The sequence below is a fragment of the Lathyrus oleraceus genome, chromosome 6, assembly GCF_024323335.1.
Source record: "Lathyrus oleraceus cultivar Zhongwan6 chromosome 6, CAAS_Psat_ZW6_1.0, whole genome shotgun sequence".
Taxonomy (NCBI): Eukaryota; Viridiplantae; Streptophyta; class Magnoliopsida; order Fabales; family Fabaceae; genus Lathyrus; species Lathyrus oleraceus.
This window is the reverse complement of record NC_066584.1, coordinates 204,243,890-204,267,743: the sequence shown is the minus strand read 5'-3', so window position 1 is coordinate 204,267,743 and position 23,854 is coordinate 204,243,890.

The following is a 23,854-nucleotide window of genomic DNA, read 5'->3' as shown; positions in this document are numbered from 1 at the left end:
CACGCCTGGTTGGTCACCTATTATATGCCCAGTAACCGGTATCCCTGGTGTTCCTTCCTTTCTGCTCCCTATTATGACTTTTTGTCCCCTGTGGAGTCATATGTTCCTGAGTTGAAATATACCTTTTTAGGTCTTCGTCAAATGTTTTGGATGATTGAATACTCTCACCCTTATACCGCTCTTAGATGTTCATTCTCCCTGAGCGTGTTATTCTCTCACCCTTATACTGGTGTTTTGATCACATGTCTCTTTGAGCTTATTACCCAATAATCGGTAATACCTCATTTGTTTCTTCCTCAACGGAGTCCTTCATGGATATCCCCTCTTGAGTCCCTTAGTGGATTTTCCCCATCCGAGTCCGATTTTTATCCGAAGTATCCTTTGTGGATAGTTTCGCTGTATTGGCATATTCCCCAATACATGCATCTTTGGGTCAGCTCGAGTCTTTCCATTGATTTATTTTCATGGAATCCCTTCGCGTCTCTCAGCAAGTTTAAGTCGTGACCTGCTCACGCATTTTTCCCCCTTTATTCCCCAGTAAATCCCCGGAGTCTCTGCCCCATTTATGAGTGTGTTACTCATATGGATTTTCAGTTTCTCCTGATTTCTTTTTCCTTTGTGGACATATATCCCCATAGAGCATTAACTTTTTCATACATACATTTGCATCATGAGGTCTCTTATGGATCAAAGTTCGTCTCTTTGTTATTATTTAAGCCCATTCTACCTCGTCGAGACAAAGATTTTAACCTTCACTTCTCCGGCTAGAATGACCTTAAATAGGGACATCTGTAAGACACTAATATTTACCCTAAGATCCCTCATGGCATCATATCATTGCATATTTCATTGCCTCAAGGATCATAACATCTTGGCCCCTTAACCCTTGGGTTGAGACTTGTGTGAATTGGTTGGAGACCACCAAGCATGCTTGAATTGTATACTATTTCTTTTCTTATTTTGTTTACTAACCAAAAACACAAAAATATGTCACTAACATCTTTTGTTTTGTAGCTTGAGCAATCATGTAATCCAAGGCTATAGGAGACACCTATGCTCATTGATGTGGCCAGATGAAGTTGAAAGCAAGCATGACAATAGTTCACAAAGCTCTCAATCATCACATATGCCTCCCAAGTATCTCAAATTTGTCAATTTGATCAAGGTAAACCAAAGAGCTTGAGGATTGTTTCCCAAGGAAACCCTAATTCAACTGTGCATCAACCGTGCCTTGCTCAAGAAGCAACCTCAACCCATGATCAAACAAAATCAAGGGAAGTTATTTCATTCATAATTTTATGCATATTTGAGCTTATGTGAGTGTCCTCAATCATCAATTCATCAAGATTTGAAGTTTGGACTTGAGAACTTGATTAGTCAATTCATCTGACTATTTTGAAATCCTTTGAGACCTAACTTTTGATGTGTTTGTCAAATGAAGATGACCCCAAGAGAAAAAATGTTCTTAAGAACCATATGACCAACTTTAATGTTCATCAAAATTTCATTTTAAACATGTAAGGTCATCATCCATTTCAAAACATTATAGGTCATTTTAACTGAAACCCTAATTTTGGGTCAACTTCCCAAGGACCTAACTCACTCATTTTTCATGATTTTGAGGTGGGATCAAATGCATTGGAAAGTTTAATATGTCTAATTCAATTTTTATGTTGGACAAAATTTTATAATCCTAAAATAAACACATGTGATAATACAAAACATTATAGGTCACTTTGGACCAAAGTCATTGAAATGTGAAAAAGTCCAACTTCAAGTGCCCATATATTTCTCATCAAAAATCCAAAGGATGCAATATTTAAGTCCCAATTTATTGTATTGAAAAGATATACAACTTTGATGTTGAAGGTTTTGTCATTTGAGGCTTGTATCATTGAAACAGACGGGCTTGAAGTTGGTCAATTTTGGCAAAATTCTCATACACATGTTTTACACCTTGAACTTCATGATCAGTTTTCAATATTTTCCCAACTTCAAATGGATTTTTGTTTAACATAAATTTTTTTCCTCATGTCAAGTCCTTTCCAACCATTACCCACATGGCTATGTTTCAATTTGGTAAAGGGAATTTTCGAAGAGGAGAAGATTTGTGTTCATTTATGGAAAACATGTTGAAACTTTGTGCACAAGCCTATTCATTCCAATTTGTACGTTCAAAACACTTCAATTACACTTCATCTTGCATTTGCAATCAAGTTTGGGCCTCTCATGCGCCTGTACAGGCCCATGCATGGAGGACCCAAGCTCATGCACACATTAGTTTCCCATTGCTTGCATCATCTCTTGCTATAAATACACATGCCTGGCTTCATTCAAAACCAACCTCAAGGCGCCTGAATTGCTGCAAAACTGAATCCCTAACCTTCACTCAAAGGAATTTTGCTTTTCTCTTTCAATTTTCAAGTTAAATTTTCAACTACACTGGTTGATCATTGAGCTTCATTTCCTTAGCCTAGCCTCTTTTCCATATCAAGAATACACTGCATCAAAGAATTGGAGGAGATCTTGCCATTGAAAGATGCACTTCAAAGGTTGTTATTCAAACTTTTTTGATTCGAAACTCCTTGAATCTTGCTCATTTCTTGTGTTTGTTGGTTCCTCTAAAGTCCTCATGTGATAAGCAATTGACCTATGCATTTAATTTCATGAATTGATCAAGTTCAGTTTGAACACCATAAATTTCTACCTCAGATTTCTCTTCGTATAAAGATCTTGAGTGGAAACCAATAGCACAGGGGTGATGTACATCACCCCAGCTTTCCAATGATACAAGGATCGTGTAAAATGATGAAGGTTTGAAAACTGCAAGTTTGGCCGGAACTGGGAAGCTCACCGGAGAAAATGGTGATTTTCCGCCACCGTCCCCACGTGGCTGAGTTCTTGGCCCTTGGATCCATGGACTCTGATCTAATCTGGACGCTCCAATGTTATGACTTTCATTAATGCAGCGTGTTTCTCTTTTGACTTTGGTCCACCAAGCGCACACATCTCTCATCCATCTGATCATCCACGTCATTTAATGAACCTTGATCAGACGCGCCAAATTTTTTCTAATTTCTGATTTTCCATTTAATTTTGTATCAAAAATTCATAACTTCTTCATTTTTAATCCAAAAAATATGGGACCAATTGCATTATTTCCCTTTAATTCTAGTTTCTAAAAATGATTTTTAATATTTTTTATGATTCCATTTGATATTTTTTGTGATTTTTCTCTTTTCTGGTTATTTTTAATTCATTTAAAATAGTTTCCAATATTCAAAAATGCAAAAAATATTTTCTTAACATCTTTGAATGATGATGAAACTATGAAAAATATTCTCATCAATTTCTTAATTGATTTGAGATTTATTTGAGATTTTAGTTCAATTATGTTATTTTTTATTCATTTTTAATTGTTTAAAATTAGTTTCTTGTTTCTAAAAATGATGAAATTTTTTGTCAAACCTTGTTTGACCATGTTGAACTTAGGATGATCCATTTGGACTTTTCCAAGTTGATTTGAAATGGATTTGAAGTTTGATCTTTCTTTGTTTATTTTAATTCAAGTATTATTTAAATTCTCAGAAATACCAAAAATATTTCTATTGTTTCTTGACTTCTAAGTTTCATCTCACTTTTGTTTACCATTGATTGATGTTGATTCATTTCATGTTTGATCAATGTGTGTTGGTTATGTTATTTGAATTCCATTTATGTACATCCCAGTTCTTCTTCTTCTTCTTCTTTTTTCTTTTTGATCAATGAGTTAATGATTGGTGGTTAGCCTTGACATATGAGGGGTTTAACCTTCTTTGATCCAAATCAAATTCATCTTGATCAAAGATCAAGTGAATTGCTTTGCATTAGAGATAGGTTGCTTCTTGGTCAAGCAAAAAACCTAAATTCATACAAGATCATTCTTCATATCTTTTGGCATGGCAAGTTGTAGGAGCTTGGCTTACTAGTCATGGTCTCTAACTTATGTTTGTTGCCTGTAGATTGACCGGCCTCAGATAGGTGTGACTACTACATTAGTCCACTTACGATTGCTTAACATAGCGCTAAATTGCCTTATGGCACACTAAAACTAACTACTAATGACTAACTTTTAATTCAACCACTTAATTCTTGCAATTTACTTTAATGCAATTTGATTTCTTGTTCATTAATTCATTTGTCTTTGCCCTTTGCTCACTTGAGCTCATGTTTATGTTAATGCAATTTGCCTTTTGCTCACTTGAGCACATTATTGTGTATATACTATTGTGCTTGTTTTGTTTTGTTTGTGAGAACCCAATGCAAATGGAGAAAGGACTTAGATTTTAGGACCTAACCTATGCTAAATGGAGTCAAAGAGAAACTAGGCCTCATGCCTTTAGAATGCTATAAAAGAAAATTGTCAAAGAGCATCTAGGCTCATGCCTTTAGAATGCTTAATCTTGAAGAAGACATTGAAAGCCCGTATTTCTAAAGTCACTCTTGTTTATTCTTTCTATTGCATTGTGGAACTTTTTGATTTGTGTGTTCTTGTGGGCTAGGGATCCTAAACTTGAGCCAAGTAGAAGAACCATTGTCATGAGCATCCAAAGTGAGAGATACAAAAGCCAATTGGAAGATTCATAGGAGCTTGATTGATTACTTGCTTGATTGCTTGAGTTATTTGCTTGTTGATTGTTAAATCCAAAGGAAGAAGCAACTTGGATCATCTTTATGATCTCAAGAAGGGAACTCCATGTGGTTTTATTTCTCTTCCCTCATCTTTGCATGTTTAGGACCTAGCCCTTCTCTTCTTCTCTCCACTCTAACCCAAACCAAACTTTTGTGCAAACATTAACATTGTTTTCAAAATTAGAAACCTAAGCACTATGCTTTTGATTTTTCAAACTCTTTTCATAACACTTATTTTGAATTGAATCTTAAGTAAACTTTGACTTTATTTTGTGAATACTTTTCATTGGTAAATACAACTCACTCAATTGTTTTTGTGGTTTCAATGACCACTTCTTGCCAAACATGGTACGTAGGCAATGGGTTTATCCATTCAAACACAAAATTGTAAATACCTTGTATATTCTCTTCTCATCTCCCCAATCATGTTTGCACAAATATTTTCACAAATACCAACCTACCTTACAACATTTGTAAAAAGGGCTCCCTTAGAGTGCTAAGGATGTTTTGGGTGCTTAAAACCTTCCCAATGCATAACCAACACCCTTACCCAGATCTCTGACATTTTTATTACTTTTTAATTTGATAAAACTTCTCAGTTTTTATTCGATTTCTAACCTTTCCTTTGGATAAATAGAAGTGCGGTGGTGACTCGAATTGTATGATTTACTTTTGATTTAGTCAATAAATCTAAAGGTAACGAATACCCCGCTACAAACAAAATTAAAATGACATTTATTCAATTAAAAATAGTAAAATAATGCATTAAATTCAAATATGTTTTGTCCAAATCCTAAAATCACATCAAAACACCAAATAAATGGCCATGTGATTTACCATAGGTCAAACAAGGTCAAAGGACCTTGGATAAAAAATTTCATAATTTTTGGACACTTAAAAATGTTTTTAAACAATTAAAAACAAATGAAAAATCAATTAATTCATGAAAAATATTAATAATGATCCAAAAAATAATTTAAATTCAGAATATGAGAGGGAAAAATATTTGAATTTTTTGTGTGAAAGTCCCAAATTTTTTGGATCAATATTAAATTTATTATGAATTATTAAAGAAAATGGAATTAAATGGAAATTCAGAAAATGCTAAAATACGTGGACCATCAAATTGTTGGTGTAAGCCCTAGAGGCCAATACTTTTGGTACTTGTATCGAATTATTTAAAGGCATTTTCTTTATTATGGTTGATTACTAAAGTCCCTGGAATAGATAGTCCGTTTAATGTATTAAGTGTGACTTAATCATGAGAACAAATTAAACATAAGGACATTATTCTTAAAGTATCCGTAGTCGAGCTTTAGTGTGAAGTGGGATAACATTAAAGCATTAAGACTATTATGTTTGTAGACTGATGATCACATCTCATGGATCATGGATAAAGAGTTATCAAGTCTTAAACATAGGTATGAATATTAGGAATAATATTTATACCGGATTGACCCGCTATGAGAATACTATATAGAAAGTTATGCAAAGTGTCATAAGTTATTCTCATGGTGATAATAGTGTATACCACTCTTCGACCTGAAACCACTATGGATCCTAGATGTAGAGTCGAGTGCTTTATTGCTGATCCAACGTTGTCCGTAACTGGATAACCATAAAGACAGTTGATGGGTACTCCACAAAGCATGCTGAGGGACATGAGTGTCGTAGATGGAATTTGCCAATCCTGCGTAACAGGATAAATGTCTATGGGCCCAATATTGAACTGGACAAGGGTGACACGGTCTATACCTTGTGTTCAATATAGACATAAGGGCAAAGGGGTAATTATACACATAATTATTATCACAGGAGGTTTTGTCAGATCACATGACATTTTCGTGACTTGGGTAGAAGTGATATATTGCTAGATACTGCTCACTGTTTATTATGTTAAATACGTGATTTAATATAATTGCCAACGCCGCGAAAACCTATAGGGTCACACACAAAGGACGGATTGATGAGAGATAAAATAACTAAGGAACACCGTAACGTACGGTGCACTTAAGTGGGAGACAAAATATGGTAAGGTACCAAATACTTAAGTGATTTTGGGCATATTATAAGATATGGGCCAAAATACACTTAAGTGGGCTTTTTAGCTTGAAGCCCACACAAGTGGTTCTATAAATAGAACCCCTTGGGTAGAAGCATTGACACTCCACTCCACTCAGACTGAAATTCAAGTAGAGACTTGGCATTTCGTTTCCCTCTTTCTCTCACTCAAAGCCTTCATTCATAACAGCTAGCACTGCGATTGAAGGAATCCGTTCGTGTGGACTGAGTAGAGACGTTGTCATCGTTCAACGTTCGTGATCGCCCCGTGGATCTGTATCAAAGGTTTTGATCATTATCAGAGATCTGCACCAAAGGTTTGAATCGCCACAAGAGGTAACGATTCTATCACTGATCATGCCCATTCGTAAGGATCACTAAATGGAGAAATTTTTAAATTCCGCTGCGCCTTGGATGGCAATTCTCCAACAGTGGTATCAGAGCCACTTACGAAACCATGAATCTGATATTTGTTTTTGTTCTGCAATAATATGATTAAAACAGAATGAATCAAAGGTTAAATTGAGATCGATCAAGTTACATATATGTGATATATGTGATCCTGATGCAAAATACATTATATATGATATAGTGTTCTCGTTTCGTTCATTCAAACCCTCGATGATTGTTTTCCATTGAGCGATCAATGGTCGTTTGCTTCTTGATCCGACATTAGTATGGTGAAGCAATGACGTGTTGATCAATCATACTGAATTAACAATCGAGATGTGTTTGACGGTCTGAAATTGGTGCATCAGGGTTAGTGACGGCACAAGGGTTGTGTTGTCAGAGAGTTATGCGATTGGGGTTTGGACGCACAAGAGTTGTGCTTCCTAAACACTTTTTGGAACAGTGTTAACCGGTTAACGCGTATGGTTAACCGGCTAACGCAATGCGAAATTAAAATTTTTAAGTTTTCAAACAGTGTTAACCGGTTAACGCATTTGGTTAACCGGTTAACGCAAGGCGGAAAACAGTTTTCCAAGACATTTTCAAACAGTGTTAACCGGTTAACGCATTTGGTTAACCGGTTAATGCAAGGCAGAAAACATTTTTTTTTAATTTCAAACAGTGTTAACCGGTTAACGCATATGGTTAACCGGTTAACGCAAGGAAATTTTCACCTATTTGGCTAACTCAGTGCTTTAAAAGTGTCAAGTGTTGATACGAAAAGCGACATCGATTTTAAATGAATTGTTCATTAAAATGTGATGATCGGTCGTCGAAATTTAATTTGATTTTAATTAATTAAAGGAATTAATAATAATAATAATAAAGTGTTTATCTTGTGGTGATCAGTTATGGCCTTAGTTTTCCTTTGTTTTGTTTTGGGTTTTTAAAATACGACCTGCGTGTCGTGCCTCTCTCTTAATCTCCCAAATGTAACTTCATTTCTCATCTCACTCCCTCGTATGTAAAACGAGTTTCTTTCATGTAATGTAATGATATGAAGAAAGCAAAGAAGTCAGTGCCAAAGGAGGACAACCTTGAAGATCTTGCTTGGAGAAGCTTAGATCGTTGTAGGTTAGCTTAGGTTCTCTCATTGGCTTGGGAGAACAATTGCGCTAGGGGCCATAACTGTTTCATTATGTATGTATGTATGTTGATGCATGTGAATGTATGTTGATGCATGTGAGAGACAGTTTATATGATAAACAAGCCGGTGAGATCAAAAAAAATTGCAATTCCCTCAAATTAAATATTAAGTTTATGCTTTCCAAGTTTTAACACTCATCAAGACTAGTAATAGATAATGTAGGTTTCGCCTACGCGAGGTGCATGATCTATATATTAGTAAGGTGCGATGGGATAATTGTAATATCCAACTGTTAAAACAATGGGTCAAACTTAACTAAATAAATTATGAGAATATTATATATGTTTGCTTTCCAAGTTTTAGCACTCATCAAGACTGATATCGAATAATGTAGGTTTCGCCTACGCGAGGTGCATGTTTTGTATTAGTTAAGGTGCGATGGGATAATTGTAATATCCAACTGCTAAAACGATGAGTCAAACTTGATTATAATTTTCTTATATATGTTTAGAAGCAAGAGTTGGGAATAATCCATATGATGGATTAGAATAAGGAGTTATTCACCCAATTGAAATTTTCGAGAGTTGTATGAGATACAATTGGAAGGAGTTCCTACCTAAATAACCTAGTTTTGTGTAATCTGCCTACGCGGACTTAGAACGAAGTGAAATATGGATCTCGACCCACTAGAAAATCTTCCAACAGGATTTTCCGAATCAGATGATGAGGGTCATTTGTTTTGAGTAAAATAGTGGGAGCATATTTAATTAAAGGCCTAATTGAATATGTCAATGATACTTATATTTTCATTAATCCTTATGTAGATTACCATGACAGCAAACACCTCTAACAACATCCTGCGATCAATCCTTGATAAGGAAAAATTGTCTGGGACAAATTTCCTGGATTGGCACCGAAACCTGAGGATTGTCCTCAAACATGATAAAAAGTTGTATGTCTTGGAGACACCTGTTCCTGAAGAGGAACCTCCTAGTTCTGCACCTAAGGCAGAAAGAGATGCTTATAAGAAGCATGTCGATGATGCCAATGAAACTGCTTGTCTCATGCTAGCTACCATGAACTCAGAATTGCAAAAGCAACATGAGAACATGTCAGCGTTCGATATGATCGAACACCTGAAGTTGCTCTATCAAGAGCAAGCAAGGCATGAGAGGTTTGAAGTTTCAAAAGCCCTTTTTCAAAGCAAGTTAGTTGAGGAAACCCCTGTAGGTCCCCATGTACTCAAGATGATTGGGTATGTGTAAAACCTTGAGAGATTGGGTTTTCCCCTCGAAAAGGAACTTGCAACTGATTTGATCTTGCAATCGTTGTCAGATAGTTTCAGTCAATTTGTCCTAAATTTCAATATGATTGATATGGACAAATCTCTTCCTGAACTGCTCGCCATGTTAAGAACTGCCGAGCAGAATCTGAAGTCAAAAGGGAAGTATATATGATGATTATGGTGACAAAACAATTGAGTTATATCCTCATTGGGTTGATCTTGATTGACCGTTTATTTCTAGATCTTACCTAGATAGATATTTTTTGTCCCCTAAGAGTCTATTACCCAGTAATATATGATTTTCCCCACCAAGTTTAACCTTTCTCCTTTCTAAATCATATATCCTAGAAAGACAAACTTGGTGGGGAAAGGAAAAAGGGAAGTATATATGATTTTTTGAGTTATATCCCTTAAGCAGAAAGACTTTAACCTTTCTCCTTTCCCCACCAAGTTTGTTTCTTCATGGATGATTATTTTTTCAGTTTCCTCCCCAGTTGATTATCTGGACCGAATCACTCCCCTTGAGTTATATCCTCATTGGGTTGATCTTGATTGACCATTTATTTCTAGATCTTACCTAGATAGATATTTTTTGTCCCCTAAGAGTCTATTACCCAGTAACTGGTAGTATTCTTGTTAGTTTGCAGTTTGGTACTTCTTGCCCAATACCCAACGAAAGTAACCCCTTTTTCCCCAGTGGATTTGTTTTCACGTTTCCTCAGGAAGTATATCCTTTATATGTTCATCCTAACCGATGACGAATATTTTCTTCCCCTGCTTCGAGCTTATCCTTGATATGTTCATCTTAACCCATGACGAATATTCTCTTTCTGGTATTCTACCCAGTAAAAAGGTAGTTGTAATCCCTATTTGTTTCATAGAGAGTTAATCCTTGATACTCTTATTCTAACCGATGACGGGTTTCCTTCTCTTTACGGTCTTCTGCTCAGTAACCGGTAGTTGTAAATCTTGCTTTTCTCCCCTTTGCAGAGTTTATCCTCGATATGTTCATCCTAACCGGTGATGAATATCCTCTTTGTGGTCTTCTATCTAGTAACTGATAGATGTAATTCCTATTCTTCCCCTCAGAGTCTATCCTTGATATGTTCATCTTAACCGGTGATGAATATTCTCTTTGATGGTATTCTATCCAGGATTCGATAGATGTAATTCATATTCTTTTGTTTAGGTGGTTTATCCTTGATATGTTCATCCTAACAGATGACGGGTATCCTCCTTAACATCCCCAGGCAAGTCTATCCTTGATATGTTCATCTTAATCGGTGACGAAGTTTCTTTCCTTTGAGTCTATCCTTGATATGTTCACTTTAACCAGTGACGAATATTCTCTCCCTTTGGTCTTCTACCCAGTAACTGGTAGTTGTAAATCATATTTTCAGCTTTTCCCCAGGAAGTCTATTCTTACCCAGTAACCGGTAATGAATTCACCTCCTGGAGGCCCTCAGTGAGTCATCCGTGATATGTTTACCCTAACCGGTAACATATGTCCTCCGTGTCAGATTTTATTATCTTCATACCTAGTAACTGGTAGTGGATAATATATTTCTTCTCCTCCTGTGTTTGAAGATCTTTTCTTCCCCAGTTGAGTTAAGTGCGCATTTCCTTAGTGGAATTTCTTTTCCTGCAAGGTTCGAATATTTCAGTTTTATTCTGATTTACCTGTTCCCTTGCAGACGTTCCCTCTGTCTCCCCGGCTGAGTCTTTCCATTTTTCATGGAATTCCTCTAGTTCCCCACAGCAGTCTTTAAGTCTTAGCCTGACCTATGCATAACCCTTTATCCCTTAGAGTCTTTGTCTCCCCAATGAGTTTTCCTTACATAATGCATAACGCTCCTGCGGATTTTCAGTCTCTCTGAATTCTTTTCCTTTGTAGCAACATTTCCCCGCAGAGATTTATTTTTAGCATCCATATGATATGCATCATGAGGTCTCTTAGGGACCAAAATTTGTTTCTATATGTTGTTATTTAAGCCCATTCTACTGAGTCGATATGAAGATTTTAACCTTCACATCCTCAGTTAGAATGTCCTTAAATATGGGCAGCTGTAATACCCCAATTTTGACCCTAAGATCCCTCATGCTATCTCATCATATGCAATATCATTGGGATCATACCTTGGCATCCTCCTTCCCCCCTCATCCATTGGGTTTGTATTGGGAGAGATCACCAAGCACTATGTGATTGTATCATACTTTGTATTTTATCATCTTTACTAACCAAAATATCAAAAATATGTCTTTGCATTTGTCTAACTCTTTTATAGGTAGGGCACTTGATCACCTTTGATCTATCAAGCTCACATTTAGGGTTTAACCTCATTGCTAAGAGCTCATCCAAGGAATGATCCATAAAGGATCTAGGCATCATATATGAGTCCCCATGATTTCTACATATCATTTTGATCAAGGATTCTTCAAGAGTTTGGGATTGGTTTGCCTTGGAAACCCTAGTTCATCTAGGTATCTTGTGTAACTTCTTCACCAAGCTTCTTCAACAATTGATCAAATATTTCAACGTACACTTCAAATTTCATCATATTATGCATATATGTTCTCCCATGAGTCCAAAAAGTCAAGAGAATTGCAATTTAGCAAAGTGGTTGATGGTGGTGGACCAGAGGAATTCATATTATCAAAACTGGGGTCCCCTAGACCATATCTCCAACAATTTTTATCATATGAAAATGATTCCAAGAGTAAAGTTACTCTAAATGACATTCCAAACAACTTTTATGTTTAGGTATAGAGCTATTTTTGCTTGGAAAGTCATTTTTTATGTTGAAAGATTATATGTCATTTTGTCTAAACCCTAATTTGGAGGTCAACTTCCCAAGGCCATAACTTTCTCATTTTTTATGCGATGAAAGATTTCCAAGTTGCACCATTAAATTTCAGGTGTCTACTTAAACGTTTATGTTTGGAGGAAGAGCTAATGCATATTTTATGAGCATGTGATATGAGGATACATTATAGGTCATTTTGGAGCAATACCATTGAACAAGTGATTTTCCTCAACTTCAAAAATGCATACCTCATTCATCCCAAATCCAAATTAGGTCAAATTTATGACCATTTTGAAGGTTTTTGAAATATATATACAAATTTGATGAAGACATGTTTCTCATTTGAAGCTCACATAAAAAGTTAGCCAAGGTGGAATAATTGAACATATGGCTTGACACTTAGAATTTTTTTTGACATGTTAAAGTTTCCAAACTTCCACCTCAAAATTCATCATTATGCAAGCTTCAAATGGAAAAGTGTTCAATAGGAAAGTTGTTCCTCTTGATCTAACCTTTCCAAAGAGTCCAAATTCATTCATTTTGGACAAGGTTTGAGGGGTCTGCGCATGGTCTAAACATGGATGCATCACTTGGCAAGGTTCAATCTTCAAGCAGCTACACACTTTTGCCTTGCACTCCAATTCACATTCAGACTCAATTTCATGTAATTGTGGACTTAATTGAGTAGCTTCATGGACCTGTACACGCCCATGCAAGCATGCATCATGCAATTGCCAAAATTGGAAACAGTTTGAAAGGTGCAAATAACACTTGCTTTGGCTATAAATAAGAGGCCCTTGCATCAGATTTGAGAACCCTTGCATGCCAGCTTTGCCTCCCACACTTGAAAACCTCACATTTGAAAGGAAAACTTGAGAATTCTCATTTGAAAATTGAGTTTGAATCTCACTGTTTGGAGAGTCGAAAACTCCAGGATCCAAAGCTTTGTACCAATCCTAAGCCACTTCTGCAAGCTTCCTAAGCAAGATCAAGCACGAATTGAAGCAAGAGAGATCAAGTTCTACACAACATTGAAGGTATTTTCCAGATTTTTTTCTTCTCTTCAATTCTCTCACAATTCCCATCAATTCGCTTGGATCCTTGGTTATCTGAAGTCCTACCAATGTAGGCAAGAAGATTGAGTTGCTTTGAGGTCAAATAGAAGCAACTCAGTTCATGTACCTCAAATTTCAACTCCATGTATCTCTCAATATACTTTGAGTTAGGTTGAATTGAGGTCAGATTCCTGATCAGTGCCATTTTTCCTTTAAGATCATGTCCTTCTTTTTCATTTTTGTGATGGTGATGAGAGAACCAGTCCAGCCAAGGTCACCTGAGAAGATGACCAGTGGTTTGCTCTGACGGTGAGCTGGACATGTCCTGAGCCACATGATCAAGCCTTTGCGTTTTAATCTTGAGCGTTGCATTTGAATATCATTGGTATGGCGCGCTGACTCGTGTGTTTGATGGAACACGCATTTTAGACCACTTGATCTGCCACCTCAATTAATGAGGGAAATCAAGTGGTCCATGTTTTTTCTGATTAATTGATTTTCATTTTATTTGTCTTATTTTCATTAATTCATATTAAATTTAATATTGATCCAAAAAATATGAGAGTTTACAATTTTTTAAAAATAAAATCCTATTTCCTTTTCGGAATTAAAATTATTTTTTGGATCATTATTAATATTTTTCATGATTTAATTGATTTTGTGAATATTTTTAATTGTTTAAAAATACTTTTAAGTTTCTAAAAATTCTGAAATTTTTTCTGCAAGGTCCTTTGACCTTGTTTGACCTATGATAAATCTCATGGCCATTTATTTGGTGTTTTGATGAGGTTTTAGGAAATTGACCAACCATAATTTTATTTAATGCATATTTTTATTATTTTTAATTGATTAAATGCCAAATAAATTGTGTAGATCCATTTTAATTGACTTTGTGAGTATGACTTGTGTTGTTGGACCTTGGTCAAGGTTGATTTGACTTTTCTAGGTTAAGATCATTGGATTTAGGGGATTGATGGAATGTACATTCCATCTCCCAAAATGAATGAATGATTTTAATTTGGTAAAAGTCCTCCTTTGACCAATTTATGTTTGATCCACTTCCCCTCCCTCTTCATCTCATTCCCCTTCTTTATTCATTCATGTCATGGATCTATAATATCTCTACATCCTAAGGCTAGTTCATTGCAAAATCAACATGAGTATGGATGAGATTAGGTCCACCACTTTGCATATTCTTTTTGTGTGTGGTATATTTCACGAGCATAGTCCATTATACTATGTCTCTAACATGCATTAACACCAACATTCTATTGCCCGACCTCAAATAGTTGTGACTTCTACATAAGTCCAATTACGATTGCTTAACATAGCGCTAAATTTTGACACAAAAGGTATATCATTCTAGTTAGTGATATTGTAAGTCTCCCCTCTTTCATGGTATTGTGTGGAAATTTGGCCTTTTTTCCTTCCTTTGGAAGATGTCTTGGTTCAAGGATCTATGCTTGTGATAAGTGGGTTGAGTGTTCTCCAAAGAATGACTTAAACAAAAACAAAGCAAAAGCAATACTAATTTCTAATTAACTAACAACTAACCTTTAGTTTAAAGTCATTTACTTTTATGCACTTTAATTTTTAAGCTTTATCCATTTGCCATTATTCATACCATTCAAGTTGTTTACTTTAATGCCATTTTCCCTTTGTCCACTTGGGCCATATTTTGTGTTATTTTGTGTTTGTATATATTTGTTTGTTTGTGTGGTCTTTTGACCTTAATGTACATAATAAGAACAAAAACCCTAAAAAACATTTTATGTGGACTGTTGGCTTGATCTGAGACTATTGGACTTAGAATTTAGGCAACACTCCCTATGCAAAGGACTTGGCCAATGCCAAATTTCATGAAATCAAGGGCTTGTGAAGTGAATATTCATATGATACAATATTGAAGATCCATTTGAATTCATTTGCAACATGATTATGGTGAAGCTGTTATTTTGAACCTATGCCTAATGCCATCTTTGAAGTCATCTGGTACATGGGAAATCTTGAAGAAGATTATAGGGTTACTAAGCTTGGATGCGGCTATATTTATTTGATGCCTTACTCTTCAACTTGCTATTTGTATATTAATTGTTGCTTGACTCTAAATTCCAAGGGAAGTTTGGGTTTCTATATGACATTCTTGTCTATTGGATTGCAGTCCATTGGTCGGATCTTTTCAACTCTTAACTTTTAAATTTTGCTTAGGATTAGTCTCTTCATCTCCTCCCTATTTCTTTAATTTCAAATCTCTCCCTCCTTTTAAAATCTTCTTTGCTTGTGTTTTTTTTAAACTTTAACCATATTGCAAATTAGAAACTTTGGTCTTAGGCCGTTGCATTTTCAAACTTTTTCTTAATCAAACTTGTAAACGAACTTAACTATACTTGACTTAAAATTTCAAAAATCCAAAAAGAACTAACAATTATCCAAACCATTTTAGGCCTTTGGTGCCTTTGTTAAACTTAAATTTTTGTTAAAAGCAATGCACTCACTTTGAAATTGATTCCACGAACTACGAGGTTTTGATCCCTCAGTTTTATGTTGGTACGTGTAGCGGTAAAATACATGATCATCAAGCTATGGATAAGCTAGAGATCAAATAACAAGAGTCGCCACCGCGATTTTATAATTTCCAAGGGAAAAGGGAAAAAGTACGAACAAAACCCAAAAAGTAAGAAGTTTTCAAATCAAAACTAATAAAATATCAGAGATTACAGGTAAGGGGGTTGGTTACACAGAGGGAAGGTGTTAGCATCCAAAGTGTCCTAGGTACTCCTAGGGAGCCCTTTTTGCGTGCATATGTATTTGGTACAAAGTGATGTTTACAAACAAATAGAATGGGGGCATGAGAAAAGAATTCATTAATTATATTTTTTTTTGTGTTTGGCAAGACCTTCGGTCTTGTGGCTACGTACCAACATAAAAATGAGGGATCAAAATCTCGTAGTTCGTGATACAAATTTCAAAGTGGATGCATTGCTTTTAACAAAAATTAAGTTTGAAAGGCACAAAGGCCTAAAAATGGTTTGAATGAGTTAGTTCTTTTTGGATTTTTGAAAGTTTAAGTCAAGTATAGTTAAATTTATTTATAAGTTTGATTTAAGAAAAGAAGTTTGAAAATGCAATGGCATAAGGCCAAAGTTTCTATCATTTTTACAAAGTGATCAAAGTTTAGAACAAAATAAGTTCAATCAAATAAGGTTTTGAAAAAAAGGAGGGAGATGTTTTAAAATTAAATAAATGGGGAGAAGATGAAGAGACTAATCCTACGTACAAGATTAAAAGTTAAGAGTTGAAAAGATCTGACCAAATGGGTAGCAATCCAATAGACAAGAATGTCAATAGAAACCCGGAATTCCCTTGGACTTTTAGAATTAAGAAACACACAAATGCACAATTATATTATCTTGAAGAGCAAGGCATCAAATAAAGATGGCCACATCCAAGCTTATCCATTCCATGATCTTCTTCAAGGTAGCCCATGTAGCAGATGAATTCCACAAAGGCAAAGGTTCAAAATAACAGCTTCACAATGATCATGTTGCAGATGAACTTAGAGAGATCTTGAATGATGTATCAAATGAAGTTTCAAATTGCAAGCACTTGGTTTCTCAATAAGTTGGTATTGGCCAAGTCCTTTAGCATAGGAATGTTGCCTAAGTTCTAAGTCAATTTGTCCAAGATCAAGCCAACAATCCACACAAAAGTTTTTTAGGGTTTTTGTTGTTATTATGTACATTAATGGTCAAAGACCACACAAACAAGCAAAGCACAAACAAAATATATCACACAATATGGTCCAAGTGGACAAAGTGAAAATTGCATTAACATAAACAATTAGAATGATATGAACAATGGAAAATGTATAAAAGCTATAATTAAATGACATTAAAGTAAAGGGCTTGAAATTAAAAGTTAGTAGCTAATAGGTTAGAAGTTAGTATTGTTTTGTTTTAGCTTTTCATTCTTAGAAATTCTTTGGAGAACACTCAACCCACTTATCACAAGCATGGATCCTTGAACCAAGACATCTTCCAAAGGAAGGAAAAAAGGCCAAGTTTCCATACAATACCATGAAATAGGGGAGACTTACAATCTCACTAACTAGAATGCTATGCCTTTTATGTCACAAATTTAGCGCTATGTTAAGCAATCGTAATTGGAGTTATGTAGACGTCACAACTATTTGAGGTCGGGCAATAGAATTTTGGTGTTAATGCATGTTTGAGACATAGTATTATGAATTATGCTCATGAAACATACCACACAAAAAAAGAATATGCAAAAGGTGTGGCCTAATCTCATCCATACTCATGTTAATTTTTCAATCAACTAGCTTTAGGACTTTGAGATATCATAGGCCAAATGAGATGAATGCATAAAGAAGGGGAATGAGATGAAGTGGAAGGGGAATAGATGAAATCTCAAATTGATGAAATGAGGACTTTTACCAAATTAATATCATCCATTCATTTTGGGAGATGGAATGTACATTCCATCAATTCCCTAAATCCAATGATATTAATTTGACAAAGTCAAATCAACCTTGATCAAGGCCCAACAACAAGAGTCAAACATAAACAAGTCATCACAATTGGTCAACAAAATTATTTGGCATTTATTCCAATTAAAAATACTAAAATAATGCATTTAAATTAAATATGGTTTGTCAAATTCCTAAAACCTCATCAAAACACCAAATAAATGGCCATAAGATTTATCATAGGTCAAACAAGGTCAAAGGAACTTGGAGAAAAATTTGCAGATTTTTTAAAGACTTAAAAATATTTTTAAACATATAAAAAAATGAAAAATCAATTAAATCATGAAAAATATTAATAATGACCCAAAAAATAATTTTAATTCAGAATACGAAAGAGGAAAATATTTGATTTTTTTTGGTGAAACTCTCATATTTTTTGGAACAATATTAAAATTAATATGAATTAATGAAAATAAAGCAATTAAAATGAAATTCAAATAATCAGAAAAAAGATGGACCGCTTGATCTCCCTCATTAATTGAGGTGGCAGATCAAGTGGCCACCAGCGCATGTTCCATTGTGTGCCTGAGTCAAACGTCCACACGCTTGGTAATTAAAATGTACGCTCATGATTAAAATAAATTAAACTCATCTAATGGCTCAGGACCACGCCACATCATTGCCGGAGCAAAGCGTCGATCGTCTTCTCAGGCGACCTTGGCCGGACTAGTCCATTCATCACCACATCATAAATGCAAAAGGAGGACGTGATTTGAAAGGAAAAATGGTGTAGATCATGAATATCACCTCAATTTTAACTAACTCCTCACATATAGAAAGATATGAGGAGTTGAAATTTGAGGTATGTCAACTGAGTTGCTTCGATTTGACCTCTAAGCAACTCAATCTTCTTGCCCACATTGGTAGGACTTCAGACAACCAAAGAATCAAGAGAATTGAGCAAGATTGAGAGAGAATCGAAGAGATGAAATTTTATGGAAAATACCTTCAATGCAGGCCTGGATTCAACTGTTCTTGCCTTAGCTCGTGCTTGATCTCACTCAGAATGCTTGCAGGAGTAGAATGAAATGCACAAAAGGTCTTGGATCCCTGGAGTTTTAATTCTCAAAACAGTGAGATTCAAACTCAATTTCAAGATGAATTTCTCAGGTGTATCCTCTCAAATGGAAGGGTTAGGGGTTTAGGATCAAAGCTGGCGCGAATGTGTGTTTTATTCTGATGCTAGAGGGCTCTATTTATAGCTGCAGCTCATGATATTTGCACCTTCAAATTCACTTTCCAAAATTGGCAAATGATGATGCATGGGTGCATGGGTATGTACAGGCCCATGAGATCATTGCTTAAGGGCCACAAATGAATGTGAGAGAGTCTGAAATCAAATTGGATTGCAAGGCAAGTGTGTGTGAAGATTTGAAGTTTGATCTTTGCCACATGATGATACCATGTTCATGCCATGCGCAACCCTAGCAATTCTTGTCTAAAATGGATGAACTTGGACTTTTTGCAAAGGTTAGATCAAGAGGAACAACTTTCATGTTCAACACTTTTCCATTTGGAGTTTGTATCATGATGAATTTTTAGGTGGAAGTTTGGAAATTTCAACATGTTGAAAGTTTTTCTTAGTGTCAAGCCATATATCTCAATATTCCACCTTGCTTAACTTTTTATGTGAGCTTCAAATGAGAAATTTGTATTCATCAAAGTTGTAGATCTTTCAAAGACCTTCAAAATAGTCACCAACTTAATGTCATTTGGATTTGAAGTGATAGAGTTATGCATTTTTGAAGTTTGGAAAACTCACTTGTTCAATGGTATAGGTCAAAAGCGACCTATAATGTAGCCTCATATCACCTATTCATAAAAGTTCAACTAGATATCACTCCAAACATAAAAGTTGAAGTAGACATATCAAATTTTATTTTTCAACTTGTAAATCTTTCATCTCATAAAAATTGAGCAAGTTATGGCCTTGGGAAGTTGAATTTCAAATTAGGGTTTAGACAAAATGACCTATAATGTTTCAACATAGAAAATTATTTTCCAAGCAAAAATAGATATATGTATCAACATGAAAGTTGTTTGGAATGTCATTTAGAGTAAATTTTCTCTTGAAATCATTTTCATATGGTGCAAATTGTAGGAGATAGGGTGTAGGGAGACCCAGTTTTGATCAGATGAATTCATCTGGCCAACCACCATCAACAAACTTACCAATCTTCAATTCTCTTGACTTTATAGGCTCATGGTAGATCATATATGCCTAGGATGATTAAATTTGAAGGGATCCGTGAGAAATTTGATCAATTGGTGAGATAACTTATTGGAGAAGTTTCTCAAGATACCCTGTCAAAATAGGGTTTCCAAGGCAAATCACCCTCAAAACCTTGAAGAAAACTTGATCAATATAACATGTAGGGATCAATGGAACTCAGATATGATGCCCATAACCATTCATGTATCAATTCAATGGTTGTGCTCTTTGTCATGGGGGTCTCAAACCCTAGATATGAACTTGGTAGATCAATGGAGATCATGCCCTACCTACAAAAGAGTTAGGCAAATGCAAAGACATATTTTTGGTATTTTGGTTAGTAAAATGATAATATACAAGTAGAATACAATCATAAAGTACTTGGTGATCTCTCCCAAAACAAACCCAATGAAGGAGGGGTAAGGAGGATGCCAATGTATGATCCCAATGCTAATGCTTATGATGAAATTACATGAGGGATCTTATGGTCAAAATTGGGGTTTTACATCTGCCCCTATTTAAGGACATTCTAACTGAGGAGGCGAAGGTTAAAATCTTCATGTTGACTCAGTAGAATGGGCTTAAATAACAACATATAGAAACAAATTTTGGTCCCTAAGAGACCTCATGATGCATATGATATGAAATGCAAAAGTAAATTATTTATGGGGACATATTGCCACAAAGGAAAAGACCCCAGAGAGACCGAAAGTCCGCAGGAGTATAATACATTCCGTAAGGGAAACTCACCGGGGAGACAGAGACTCTGGGAGATAAAGGGTTATGTGCAGGCCAGGCTACGACTTAAAACTACTGGGGGACTTCAGGGATTCCATACAACATGGAAAAGACTCAGCCGGGGAACTAACAACATCAGCAAGGGATACGAGTAAGTCAGGATAAAACTTAAATACTTGAATCATGCAGGGAGAAGCGATTTCACTAAGGAAATGCGCACTCAACTCAACTGAGGAAAAATAAAATTCAACACAGGAGGAGCAGAAATCTATTATCTACTACCTATTACTGGGTAAGAAGATAATAACAAATCTGATAGAAAGGACATCCGTCACCGATTAGGATGAACATATCAAGGATGACTCGCTGGGAACCACCAGAAGGGAATATTCATTACCGGTTACTGGGTAAGAATAACCTTGCTGTGGAGAACTACAGAAAATAGGATTTACAACTACCAGTTACTGGGCAGAAAACCAAGAGTGAGAGTATCCGTCATCAGTTAGGATGAACATATCAAGGATAAACTCAATAGGGAAGGAAATCCGTCATCGGTTAGGATGAACATATCAAGGACAGACTTGCCTGGGATTGTCAAGAAGGATACCCGTCATCGAGTAAGATGAACATATCAAGGATAAACCAACTGAACAAAAAGTAGGAATTACATTTATCGAATGCTAGACAGAATACCGTCAAAGAGAAAATCTGTCACCGATTAGGATGAACATATCAAGGATAGACTTTGAGAGGAGAAAAAAAAGGAATTATTTCTATCAGTTACTGGATAGAATACCAAGAGAGAGAATCTGTCACTAGTTAAAGTGAACATATCAAGGATCAACTCTGCGGGGGGAACAAAGGCAGGGTTTACAACTACCGATTACTGGGTAGAAGACTGAAAAGAGAAGGAAACTCGTCATCGATGAACATATCAAGGATTAACTCTCTGCGAAACCAGAATAGGGATTATAACTACCTTTTTACTGGGTAGAATACCGAAAAGAGAATATCTATCATCGATTAGGACAAACATATCAAGGATAGACTCAAGCAGGGGAGAGAAAGATACCAGTCACCGGTTAGGGTGAGCATATCAAGGATATACTTCCTAAGGAATCAGGTCCACTGGGGACTCTACTGCTGGGACACTTTTTCCGGGTATTAGGCAAGAAGTAACAAACTGCAAACTAAGAAGAATATTACCAGTTACTAGGTAATAGACTCTTAGGGAACTCAAAGTATCTATCTAGGTAGGAGCTAGAAAGAAACAATCAATCAAGACTCAACCCAATGAGGACATAACTCAAGGGGAGTGGTTCCATCCAAATAAAAAACTAGGGAGAAAACTGAAGTAATAATCATCCACGAGGAAACAACTCAGTGGGGAAGAGGAGAAAGGTTAAAGTCTTTCTGCCTAAGGGGCTGACACTCTTCAATTGAGGGAGGACAAACACCGAAATTTGTATGGGGATAAAGTACCGCCATACATGGAATGAGAATCTCAAACCAACAATTTAATCAAATATGCGAATATGCAAATATGAAATTATATGAACGTATATGTATATGATGATTATGCTGACAAGGACAATCACAAAGGATACAAAGGTGTCACAAAGAAATTGAATCATTGGTGCAATCCCTGGTCAATCCATAAAATATGGAGACAACTGCTGGAGAACAGAGAGATCAACAATCCAAAAAGCCTTAACCCTAACTGGGGAAGGAGGAGATCTGTTGAGGAAAGAGAAATATCACCGAACCTGTGGGGAATTTTAGGTCAACACCATAAAAATGGGAGACAACCCTACAGGGAAAACAAACTGCTCAAGTACCAGGAGGAAACTCTGATTGGGGAGCAAGTCGAATGGCGATTGGCGGGGAAACCAATGCGACCTACTAGGGAGATCAACCATTTAAGCTAAAGGAAACCAAACTCCACTGGGGAAGGCAAAAACTCTGTCGCAGGGTACTTGAATCAACCAACTCAGCTAAGAAAAAGGAACGAAGCTCTACTGGGGAATCAAAAGTTCCGCTGAGGAACTGAATCAACACAATCGTCTAGGGATACCCGAAGGGTTAACTGCTTGGGGAACCTCTGATGTTTCGCACTCAAAGACTTGTTATCCATCGAAATGTTGTTGATATTTCTTTTAATTACTTTGGAAAATTCTTGCTTTTTATATGTTTTAAGAAAAAGAGCTTTAAAAGTTTTAAATTTTCAAAAAATGATCATAATAAAATTTGAACTATTGGCTGAAATAAATAATTGTAGAAACAATTGGATAAAAGCTCAACTTTATTTGATAGAATGGTAGTCTGTAAATGAAAAGATCCCATAGACTTTTACAAATTTGAAAATGGTAATTTACATGGAAAAGGGTTACATTGAAAACAAATGATCCTTAATCCTTATGCCAACTCTTGGTATTCACTGTGCTCTCGACCGTTGCCGGGGTGATGAATTGATGTCAACCCTTGTGCTCAATCAAATTTTCAAAACACTGAAGATCAGCAGAATGAAGTTACTTGCCATAATCCCTAATTTTTGCATAAGTTTCCCCAAGGTGGGGTACTGAACTTATCGGGAAAATCTCTTCTATTTTATGTCTCTAATTTTTGCCTAGATCACCCTTTCGGGTTTTCAATCCACCGAGACGCTCATTCTTGCCTAAGCCGCCCTTTCGGGTTTTCAACTTAGAGAGTTGTTCTTTTTCTATTTAGGCAAAGTATTTCTTGACTGCATCTGCGTTCACCGGACGAGTGAACTCTTCACCATCCATAGTTGTAAGTATTAATGCACCGCCTGAAAAGGCTTTCTTAACAACATATGGGCCTTCATAATTAGGAGTCCACTTTCCTCTAGAATCTGGTTTGAACGATAAAATCTTCTTGAGCACAAGGTCACCTTCTCTGAATACACGAGGTCTGACCTTCTTATC